This window comes from Rhynchophorus ferrugineus, unplaced genomic scaffold, assembly GCF_030347505.1.
Source record: "Rhynchophorus ferrugineus isolate W39M unplaced genomic scaffold, kcgeb_rfMv2 rfM535, whole genome shotgun sequence".
NCBI lineage: Eukaryota > Metazoa > Arthropoda > Insecta > Coleoptera > Curculionidae > Rhynchophorus > Rhynchophorus ferrugineus.
The window spans coordinates 20,896-32,500 of NW_027473112.1; the positions used below are offsets into that span (position 1 = coordinate 20,896).

An 11,605-nucleotide genomic window follows, 5' to 3' on the forward strand; every position below is an offset into this window, starting at 1 on the left:
CGCCAAGAATGGGCGGAGCTTAGAAGTGTAGCGTCATTTATCAAATAATTAAACGACTATAGGTATATTTCGGTTTAGTCTTTTATCTTTTGCTGTATGGGTAGGTCGCGAATCTCATTCGTTTAAAATGCCACCGAAGACAAGCGGTAAAGCGGCAAAAAAGGCTGGAAAAGCCCAGAAAAACATTTCTAAGAGCGATAAGAAAAAAAAGCGTAGGAGGAAGGAAAGCTACGCGATTTACATATACAAAGTTTTAAAGCAGGTTCATCCCGATACGGGTATTTCCAGCAAGGCCATGTCGATTATGAATTCTTTCGTGAACGATATATTCGAAAGGATAGCCGCCGAAGCGTCGCGCCTCGCCCATTACAATAAAAGATCGACCATCACGAGCAGAGAAATCCAAACCGCCGTTAGGTTATTGTTACCCGGTGAATTGGCTAAGCATGCCGTTAGCGAAGGTACCAAAGCTGTCACTAAATATACCAGTTCTAAGTAAACGAAATATATTATTTTGAAGGTGATCATAATAATATGAAGGGTGGAAAACGGCTCTTTTCAGAGCCCCAAAATGTTTAAAGAAGAAAAAAAGAAATAAACTATTGTTAAGAAGATAGGATATATACGAAGTCAAATAAATTAAAATATAGTAATCGTTCATAAAAATGTTAAAATATCCAGAAAAAAATATTTTATTTTATATTCATTCCTTTACGGTAACATAATAACAGTATATGTGATACCCCTTTCTTATCGTGATATAAACTTCAAGTCAATCCAGCAGGTGTTCACACCTTATTACTAAGGATTCCTCAATATTCACAATATATTTGTGAGCATAATATTCTAAATTCAATTCACAAATATTATAACTAAAGCGTCATATAAACGGAAAAAATATCAATGTCTCTTTTTTCTAATAGAAGTTGGTGGTTCTGAGAAGAACCTTTTTTTTTCATATAAATACAAAAAACGACCTTAATATAGGACAGCCGTAGCATTTATGCACGTTCGCCTCTAATGCGTCTGGCTAATTGAATGTCCTTAGGCATGATAGTTACTCGTTTAGCATGGATCGCACACAAATTGGTGTCTTCAAAGAGACCAACCAAATAGGCCTCGCTAGCTTCTTGCAAAGCCATCACTGCCGAACTTTGGAAACGTAAATCGGTCTTGAAATCCTGAGCGATTTCGCGAACCAATCGTTGGAAAGGCAATTTCCTAATCAATAATTCGGTACTCTTCTGATAGCGTCGGATTTCTCTTAGAGCGACCGTACCGGGTCTGTAACGATGCGGTTTTTTAACACCACCGGTAGCGGGAGCGCTTTTCCTGGCTGCTTTAGTAGCCAATTGTTTTCTGGGAGCCTTACCTCCGGTTGATTTTCGAGCAGTTTGCTTGGTACGAGCCATCGTCTAAACGGGTCTGACTTCAAACGTGTAGGAAGAATTACAAGCGCAAGCACCAACGAACTTTTGGAAACTGATCGAAGGTGTCAAAGAAATCTCCCTTTTTAATAATGTGTGAAGATATTCTGATTGGTCCGGCTAGCATCTGTGGGCGGGACCCGATTCGAACTCAACAAAACCCATGGTAGGATTTGAAATTGAAATAGTTACCCGTAGTATTCGAGGTGTACGCTGCACAATTCGATTATAAATTTGCTTTCTTTTAATACTAAATTGAATAAATCATGACGGGCAGAGGTAAAGGTGGTAAAGGTTTGGGAAAAGGAGGCGCTAAGCGGCATCGTAAAGTGCTTCGTGATAATATCCAAGGTATTACGAAACCCGCCATCAGAAGATTGGCTAGGCGGGGTGGAGTTAAACGTATATCCGGTCTAATTTATGAAGAAACCAGAGGTGTATTAAAAGTATTTTTGGAAAACGTTATCAGAGACGCCGTCACTTATACCGAACACGCCAAAAGGAAAACCGTTACTGCCATGGATGTAGTATACGCCCTCAAACGCCAAGGACGAACCCTATACGGATTTGGCGGTTAAATAAAGTATTATATATGCTGACCAATTAAAACAGAACAACGTATCTATTCAACTAAAGAAAACAACGGTTCTTTTCAGAGCCACAAATTTACTAGCATAAAAAAAGAAATTTATTATTCGAAAATGGACTAAGATGACGTTAAATTTTATTAAATATCTGCTCCTTTCATCTAAGATTTACTTGTAAAGTAACAAATATACTGCATTATAATAGACGATCGTAATATAAAAAGATAGATAAAGTTTAAAATAAGATTTCATAATAAATGTTAGGTTAATGACAAGAATGTAAATGATGGTGAACAATCGAATACCGAATCTTCGTTGAAGCTTTAATATAGTTTTCCTTTAGAGAGAAAATACTCCGAGATAAACTTCGCGTCGATGAGCTTGGAGAATCCTTAAGATTTCAAAGAAGGTACGGTAGTTCTACGCACGTATGTATGGAGATCGCGTTCCATGTATTTATTGACTTTAGATAACTATTTATGAAAACAGATTTCAACTAAAGAAGCAAAATATACTATAATATATATGAGCATTGTATCGATACAGAAGGGTTTGACACGATATTCTTATAGACGTCTCGATATCGTTGCTCACCCGATACGTTCGATTGTAACCCAGAGTTCGGATGGTGTTAAGAAACCGTTAAATAAGAAGTATATTAGTATAGGATCGGTTAATTTTCATGTCATTGTTTTCTTACAGTTAATTCGACAACGGTACGTTTCGATATAGATTCGTTTTGGACAACGAACAATCTGTACCGCATCAATTAGGAATAATATGTCTCGTTTCTCCAATAATAGCATTAGATCTGTACGGAATTGCATTTATATCAAAAGACGATATATCGGGGGACGTAGATTTGAAAAGATATATTTTCATAGTTATAACCGAAAGTCTATAACTCGAATGTAAATTGGTAGTTTCGACGGAATCGAGAGCAACGCTTGATTTTGTGCTTCCTTCTAAGACGATAGTCAACGTAAAATTTATTGGTAAAGTTTGCTACTTCTACTACGTTTTATCTTTTAACGCCTCGAACATAAATCGTATGATATTCTAAAGGATTTATGTATTTAATATGAGAAATAAGTAAACGGTTCCAAGCTCGATGAACGTTTCGACGAAGCCGGAATATGGAACGTCGTTCGCGCTCGACCGTTCAGTCCTCCGTTCGGCTCATATCATATAGGGTACGCATTAAATGAGAGCGACCGCCAGACAGTTAAAATACGCGAACGAGAAGCATACGCACGTACGTAACTTTGTCAAACGAATCGTGATTAGAACGTTCTTATAAGAAAATTAAGAAATTATATCAGAATGTCGGACGTCGATATTAGCGGACAAGCGGTTTCTCCTTCGTCGAATCAAGGGAGTGGAGGAAATTCCGCCGCCGTTGTTAACGCATCGTCAACAGGCACACCGGCCGGGTCGAATTCATCTTCGGTGTCGGCTACGGGAGCCGCATCAGCTACAGCCGGTAGCGCAGGTTCGTCTGCAGGAGGGAAGAAAGAAAAATCCACTTCGAGCAAGGCGAAGAGTTCTAAATCGAAAGTTAGTCATCCTCCGATCGCTGATATGGTAACGAGTGCAATTAAAGGATTGAAAGAGAAAGGCGGAACTTCCTTCAGAGCTATTAAAAAATACATAGCGGCCAATTACAAAGTGGATGCTGACAAATTATCGCCCTTTATAAAGAAATATATAAAGACGTGGATCGCTTCGGGTGTTTTGGTACAAACGAAGGGCAAAGGAGCTTCCGGATCATTTAAATTAGCGGCTTCGGCACGTAAAGCAGGAGGTACGACAGCCGCAGGTACGAAGAAAAGAAAAACGGCCACTGCCAAAACCGGACAGAAAAATAAACGAAAACCAGTAGGAGGTGCCGCGACAGCTACGACAGCCGGTGGTAAAAAAGCGTCTGCCAAAAAAACCTCAGAGAAAACGGAAAAAAAGACGACCGCCGCCTCCGCCTCAACTAAGAAAACCACAGCTAAAAGTAAGAAAGGTGAATCTGCAACTTTGGCCGAGAAAAAAGCTTCTGCCAAAAAAGCCGTCGAAAAGAAAACAGGAAAGAAATCTACCGCCGCCACGACTACGTCCGCTTCCAATGCCGCCGCTAATAGTTCATCTTCGAAAGCAGCAAAAAGCAACACGGCCGCAAGATCCCCGAAATCGCCTTCCAAAGCGAAAAAATCTAATAAAGCCGGACCTACGAAAAAGCCCAAGGCGCCTAAACCGAAAAGTGCTAAGACGACGACCTCAACTGTTCGTGTTGCCGCTGGTGAAGGTGCGAAAACTAAAAAACCAGTATCACCAAAGAAAAAGAAATAAAACTATTTCTACTACGTATGACGATATATTAAACAGGCGACACATTTCATCGTCAGATCAAGAAGACACGGAGTTGAAAATTACAAATATCCCGACACTCCTGGACGTGCTACGACTTCCCTAAAAAATACGTTCGTCCAAGACCGTATTTTTTTAATAGAAAAAAAAAACGGTTCTTTTCAGAACCACAATATAACTTTATAAAAGAAAGAATATTTATATAATTTATTTATTATCTTATTATTACTTAAATGATTATTTTCTAGATAGAGCCGTAACTAATTAGGGAACCGATCGATCGATACTCTAAAACAGTAATAAAGGAATATTCAGTACAGATCAGATTATTTATAAATTTTCTAGTTAATATTTATTCTTTAATAAGAACGCGTATTCTAACTTCTTTTTTATACGATTTTGTTGGCCCTGAAAAGGACCGATATTAAAGGGCGTATGCAAAACTTTAAACGGTTTGCGTTATCTATTTGGTTTTGCTGTCTGTCTTTTTAGGCAATAATACTGCTTGAATGTTAGGCAAGACGCCGCCCTGGGCAATAGTAACGCCAGATAACAGTTTATTCAATTCCTCGTCGTTTCTGATGGCCAATTGTAAATGCCTAGGGATAATCCTTGTTTTCTTGTTGTCTCTAGCGGCGTTACCCGCCAACTCGAGAACTTCGGCCGCCAGATATTCCATTACGGCAGCTAAGTAAACGGGAGCACCGGCCCCTACGCGTTCGGCATAATTTCCTTTCCTTAGAAGTCGGTGAATACGACCGACAGGAAATTGTAATCCCGCACGATTGGAACGAGACTTCGCCTTTCCCTTCACTTTTCCGCCTTTACCACGTCCGGACATGTTAATCTCGATCGTTGTTAGATACTGCTCACCTTTAAATCAAAAACGGTACTGGAAATTTCTTACAGATCGGCCTGGAATTTTGTCCGCGAGCCAAACTCGTTATATCATACGCGACCAATCAGACTCTAACTCGGGCTATGGGCGGGGCTTAGAAGTGTTCCTTCGAATGTTATAAGTTCTAGAATTAAAGGCATTTTTTTAGTTAAGTACTCTTTGAGGTACGTGAGACGTCGGGATTTTTATTTCGAAATGCCACCGAAGACAAGCGGTAAGGCGGCCAAGAAAGCCGGAAAAGCCCAGAAAAATATCTCTAAGAGCGACAAGAAAAAGAAGCGCAGGAGGAAGGAAAGCTATGCGATTTACATATACAAAGTTTTAAAGCAGGTTCATCCCGATACGGGTATCTCCAGCAAGGCCATGTCGATCATGAATTCTTTCGTGAACGATATATTCGAAAGGATAGCCGCCGAAGCGTCGCGTCTCGCCCATTACAATAAGAGATCAACGATCACGAGCAGAGAAATCCAAACCGCCGTTAGGTTATTGTTACCCGGTGAGTTGGCTAAGCACGCCGTTAGCGAAGGTACCAAAGCAGTCACCAAATATACCAGTTCTAAGTAAATTAATTCACATACCTATGTGTGTTTCAATATACTACTTACCTGCAAAATCGGTTCTTTTCAGAACCACAATTGGATATACATTTTAAAAAATGAAATGTTAAACAGTAGCTGACATTTTATAAAAACAGAATTTTCAGATATATATATATATATTGTAGTTATTGTATTGAATTATATTATATCATTATAATCTGTTATATAGTAAGTATATAGAATAAGTTTTGTAAAAATGGTACGGCCCGAGATTGTTATTTAAAAATAAGGTAAAGTATTTCTGGAGTGACTTCGAAAATATGTGTATTCATTTTTATTACGTTTATGACTATATGATAATTAATTTATTTTTCCTAACTGTGGCTAATTGTGGATTGTGGCTAATTTCTACACGATAAGTATTAATCACGGGAACGTCTCGAAATGAACAAATAGGAACTGTAATTAATCAAGAATTTAGAATGGAACTATCGTCCTAATATAATGAGGATCGTCAAAGAGAAGATACTTTTTTTTTCGTTTACTAGGTTGACCTTGCTTGGGGACAGTGGAACTCAGTGGAAAATCGCTGATGGTGGGTGAGGAGGATAGGCCTGTGGTCAGAATCGATATCTTGGAGTACTTGCAGGTCAGAGGCTTGATTCGAATTTTGATAGATAAAAAAGTCAATTATTGTCGGTCGATTGGAGGAGTAGTGAGTTGGTTCGCTTGGAGCAATAAGCCCAAGTTCCAACTCATCTATTATCCCGGCCGATAGTAATTCTTCCAATAGCTGTGTGGTTGATGGCGTTGAAAATGGCCTGAAAATCTCCTTGGTCATCTGAATATGTTCCGAAGAGTATTTCGCCAATGGAGATCGGGTTCGTGTTCTAGTGGAATCCAGACCAGCCAGACGACTGTTATCTTGAGTTCCCCGTACATGAGTGGGGGGAGGAATTGGTCTTTTGGGTTTGGTTGTTTTTGGAGTAGGTCGGCACTTGCATCCCGAGTAATTTGCGGTGTATGGTTCTCAACAGTTGGTGCATTTCGGCGGGGAATTTCTGTCTTTGGGACTTGACGTAGGCCGGAGTGGCTTTACAGTTGGCCGATGAATGACCGTAGAATTGGCAGTTAAAACGTTGAACGCGCCTGCCGTTGCCGCGCTGGGCTTGGACTTTTACCACCTGATTCATTAGGCGGTCGACCGCGAAGATACGGCGTTCCTCTCGAGGAACCGACCAACATGGATTGGATTGAAACCGAGCTTCATGAGCGCGGTTCGGACTTCGAGTTACCATTACGTCGAGAGAGAAATATAATATATTAGCTGACCCCGCAGACACTCCGTACCCTGTACTCAATGGATAAATAAAGGATTCATTCTATCAAATTCTTCGTTCAAATCACTTTCGAATCATCCTTAGGAACATTCTGATATCGGAAAACCTTATCCGTAGTCGATAAACGATATCTAACGGATGAATTATAGAAAATGGCCAATAAGCGGCAAATATCCGATCGTAAGGGTGCACCATCGTTTCGGCGAATCATTCTTTTGGAATCTTACGTTCTACAAGCAAAACATTTATTCATAGGTATATACCGATAATAACGAACGGGCCGACGTAACAACCTAAAATGTCCTGAAATACGTGAGAACAGTTTTACTCCGATCGCCGTATCGATATGTGACAGTATCCATCCTATGAAGGATCTTTACATTCTACTAGCATAATTTTATGGATCGGAATTTTCCGACTTTTAAAGAACGTGATCGGCAGTCTAGAAACGGCCTGAGGACGTATTAACACGAGAGGTTAAAATTATTGCTTTAGAAGTTCACGTTGTCTAAAGCTAAAGTTTATTCATCGGAACATTCCGATAATAACGAGAACGGGCAGACGTAAAAACGAAAAATTTGCGCAACGTCCGTATAAACGATCTGTTCTAAAACACCCATACATTTCCGATAGCTGGCGAGAGACCCGCGCTTAAATCGTGTGCGCTTCTACGTGGGGCGATACGAGAGACGGATACGACGGGTCGGGTCGACCGGCGCTGTGACACTTTTACCGAGTGGCTTTTGATCAGCGAAGGTGGTATTACATATTATATGTTAATATATAAGATCCGAACCGTATTTTTTTATTTATCTAAATAAAAAGCGTATTTCGTCGTGTTATTATATATTCGTAACGCTCTCGCGATTTTGTATCGTCGTTTCGTTGTTCTTCCTGGTCGGTTTTTTTCGATATATCGGGAAGCGTACGACGACGACGACGGTATCACTGCGAGATCGCGAATTCGGCGGGAACATTCGGCTTCGTTAGAAGAAGATGATCCACGATTCATATGCGATTGGAATTATTATTTTTATGGACGTATCGGTTTTTCATCGGAACGTTCATAAAACAGCAACACATTTTGCGATAGCTCTCTGCTCTCCGAGCGAGAATAAAATAAAAAATCACGAAACGTTTCTCGTACGAGGTTTCCTTGTCGCTTTATATATTTCTATCTAGCGAAGGGTTCGGAGAGAATGTTTTTCGAGGTCTTATAAACGCCGAACGATATTTTGCGGCATCCAATTTTCGACGTAGTCGACGATCGTCGTCGATAATCGAGATAATTGGGTGCCTAGTCGATCGGTTGTGTATAAAAAAAACAAAAGATGTGTCTAAGATGATGATATCGTTTTGTTTTATTAGACAACTAATATTAAAATGTAAGAGCGTGGCGCCTCGGACCGGTTTTTCCGTCGTCTAGGCGCGCTATCATGCACCTCCTTTTTATTAGTCGTCGATATATATTATATATCGTCGTCTTACGCACACGTTTCTTTATAAGTCAAACTTATAAAATAAACTGTGTCTGTATTTGTTTTATCTGCTTCGTGTCGATAAAATAATAAGAACAGTTCCCTGGTTGATCCTGCCAGTAGTCATATGCTTGTCTCAAAGATTAAGCCATGCATGTCTCAGTACATACCGAATTAAGGTGAAACCGCGAAAGGCTCATTAAATCAGTTATGGTTCCTTAGATCGTACCCACAATTACTTGGATAACTGTGGTAATTCTAGAGCTAATACATGCAAACAGAGCTCCGACCAGAGATGGAAGGAGTGCTTTTATTAGATCAAAACCAATCGGTTTCGGGTTCGCGCTCGTCATCGTACAACTTGGTGACTCTGAATAACTTTAAGCTGATCGCACGGTCTCGCACCGGCGACACATCTTTCAAATGTCTGCCTTATCAACTGTCGATGGTAGGTTCTGCGCCTACCATGGTCGTAACGGGTAACGGGGAATCAGGGTTCGATTCCGGAGAGGGAGCCTGAGAAACGGCTACCACATCCAAGGAAGGCAGCAGGCGCGCAAATTACCCACTCCCGGCACGGGGAGGTAGTGACGAAAAATAACGATACGGGACTCATCCGAGGCCCCGTAATCGGAATGAGTACACTCTAAACCCTTTAACGAGGATCAATTGGAGGGCCAGTCTGGTGCCAGCAGCCGCGGTAATTCCAGCTCCAATAGCGTATATTAAAGTTGTTGCGGTTAAAAAGCTCGTAGTCGAATTTGTGTCTCGCGCCGCCGGTTCATCGTTCGCGGTGTTAACTGGCGTGTTTTTCGCGAGACGTCCTGCCGGTGGGCTTAGTCGTGTCGCGTCGCCGTCGCGCGTGCGTTTCGGCGTGCGTGTTGTGCGCGTCGTGGTTACGACGGCCCAACTCAATCCTGCCGCGGTGCTCTTTACTGAGTGTCGAGGTGGGCCGGCACGTTTACTTTGAACAAATTAGAGTGCTCAAAGCAGGCTAAAATTTCGCCTGAATACTGTATGCATGGAATAATGGAATAGGACCTCGGTTCTATTTTGTTGGTTTTCGGAACCCCGAGGTAATGATTAATAGGAACGGATGGGGGCATTCGTATTGCGACGTTAGAGGTGAAATTCTTGGATCGTCGCAAGACGAACAGAAGCGAAAGCATTTGCCAAAAACGCTTTCATTGATCAAGAACGAAAGTTAGAGGTTCGAAGGCGATCAGATACCGCCCTAGTTCTAACCTTAAACGATGCCAGCTAGCGATCCGTCGACGTTCCCTAATATGACTCGACGGGCAGCTTCCGGGAAACCAAAGCTTTTGGGTTCCGGGGGAAGTATGGTTGCAAAGCTGAAACTTAAAGGAATTGACGGAAGGGCACCACCAGGAGTGGAGCCTGCGGCTTAATTTGACTCAACACGGGAAACCTCACCAGGCCCGGACACCGGAAGGATTGACAGATTGAGAGCTCTTTCTTGATTCGGTGGGTGGTGGTGCATGGCCGTTCTTAGTTGGTGGAGCGATTTGTCTGGTTAATTCCGATAACGAACGAGACTCTAGCCTGCTAACTAGGCGCTTTTTGACATCCTAAAGGCCCGCCGGCCGCGTTGCTTTCGGGTTTCGCGGTTCGTGCGCGGTTTTTACTGTCGGCGTACAAACTATTCTTCTTAGAGGGACAGGCGGCTTCTAGCCGCACGAGATTGAGCAATAACAGGTCTGTGATGCCCTTAGATGTTCTGGGCCGCACGCGCGCTACACTGAAGGAATCAGCGTGTCTTCCCTGGCCGAGCGGCCCGGGTAACCCGCTGAACCTCCTTCGTGCTAGGGATTGGGGCTTGCAATTGTTCCCCATGAACGAGGAATTCCCAGTAAGCGCGAGTCATAAGCTCGCGTTGATTACGTCCCTGCCCTTTGTACACACCGCCCGTCGCTACTACCGATTGAATGATTTAGTGAGGTCTTCGGATCGACACGCGATGGCGTTTCGGCGTCGTCGATGTGTAGGAAAAGATGACCAAACTTGATCATTTAGAGGAAGTAAAAGTCGTAACAAGGTTTCCGTAGGTGAACCTGCGGAAGGATCATTACAGTGTGTTGTTATGCCTATATATATATAATAGGTAAACGTACAAGTCTGTAAAAATCATTGTCGAACGTTAAAGAGCCATCTACGAAGTTCGGAAGTTCCGATCGAATTTCGACGTCGTCAACGTAGCTGTTTTCGGGTACCTATAATATATGGTTTTAAAAGATGTACGCCCGAAAGCGGAGATATATACGATGAAGATGTTGTTATATAGGACGACGAGTAATAATCGTCGGCCTACGACGGATTTCGTTATAAATGGACAAATCGAGCGCAAAATAAAACGATTTTGCCAATTATATTTCTAATCGACGTTTCGATCCTCATATCGACGAACATATACGATGATCGGTAATGTGATTAGTTTACGAAAATCTTATCACCCTTCGTTTGTTTCATTCCAAAAGGGTGAGATTTAGTTTACGAAAATATTGCCAAACTATGATCAGCGTATGCTCTTTTGTTGTCGTACGAGGTGAGACGACGAAAATTTACAACGAACGTCACCATTTCGAGTAGTCTGTCTCCGCTCCTCTCGTTGTGTGTAGTGGAGAAGACGAAAATAAACCGTAAGAGCGTTTTAAAGTCGACGGCGGCTGCGAAAGGGGCGCAAGCGCTGTCTATGACGTGAGCGCGCGTCGTCGTCGTCGTCGTCGTCTTATAATAGAAACGTTTCGATATGCGTTTAAAACCTAACTTAAAAAAAGATTACCCTAAACGGTGGATCACTTGGCTCGTGGGTCGATGAAGAACGCAGCTAATTGCGCGTCAACTTGTGAACTGCAGGACACATGAACATCGACATTTCGAACGCACATTGCGGTCCTGGGATCTCATACCCGGACCACTCCTGGCTGAGGGTCGTATCTCATTTCAAGACTGCTCGGATT

General features: G+C 42.0%; 2 non-coding genes across 2 annotated transcripts; both read left to right on the forward strand.

Annotated features, from left to right (window-relative positions):
* The first annotated feature begins 8,727 nt into the window (after positions 1-8,727).
* Positions 8,728-10,716, forward strand: LOC143206075 (small subunit ribosomal RNA). The gene has a single exon (XR_013008106.1). It is a non-coding gene; the product is annotated as a small subunit ribosomal RNA (ribosomal RNA).
* A 708-nt stretch (positions 10,717-11,424) lies between these two features.
* On the forward strand, positions 11,425-11,579 carry LOC143206074 (5.8S ribosomal RNA). The gene has a single exon (XR_013008105.1). It is a non-coding gene; the product is annotated as a 5.8S ribosomal RNA (ribosomal RNA).
* The last annotated feature ends 26 nt before the right edge of the window (positions 11,580-11,605 follow it).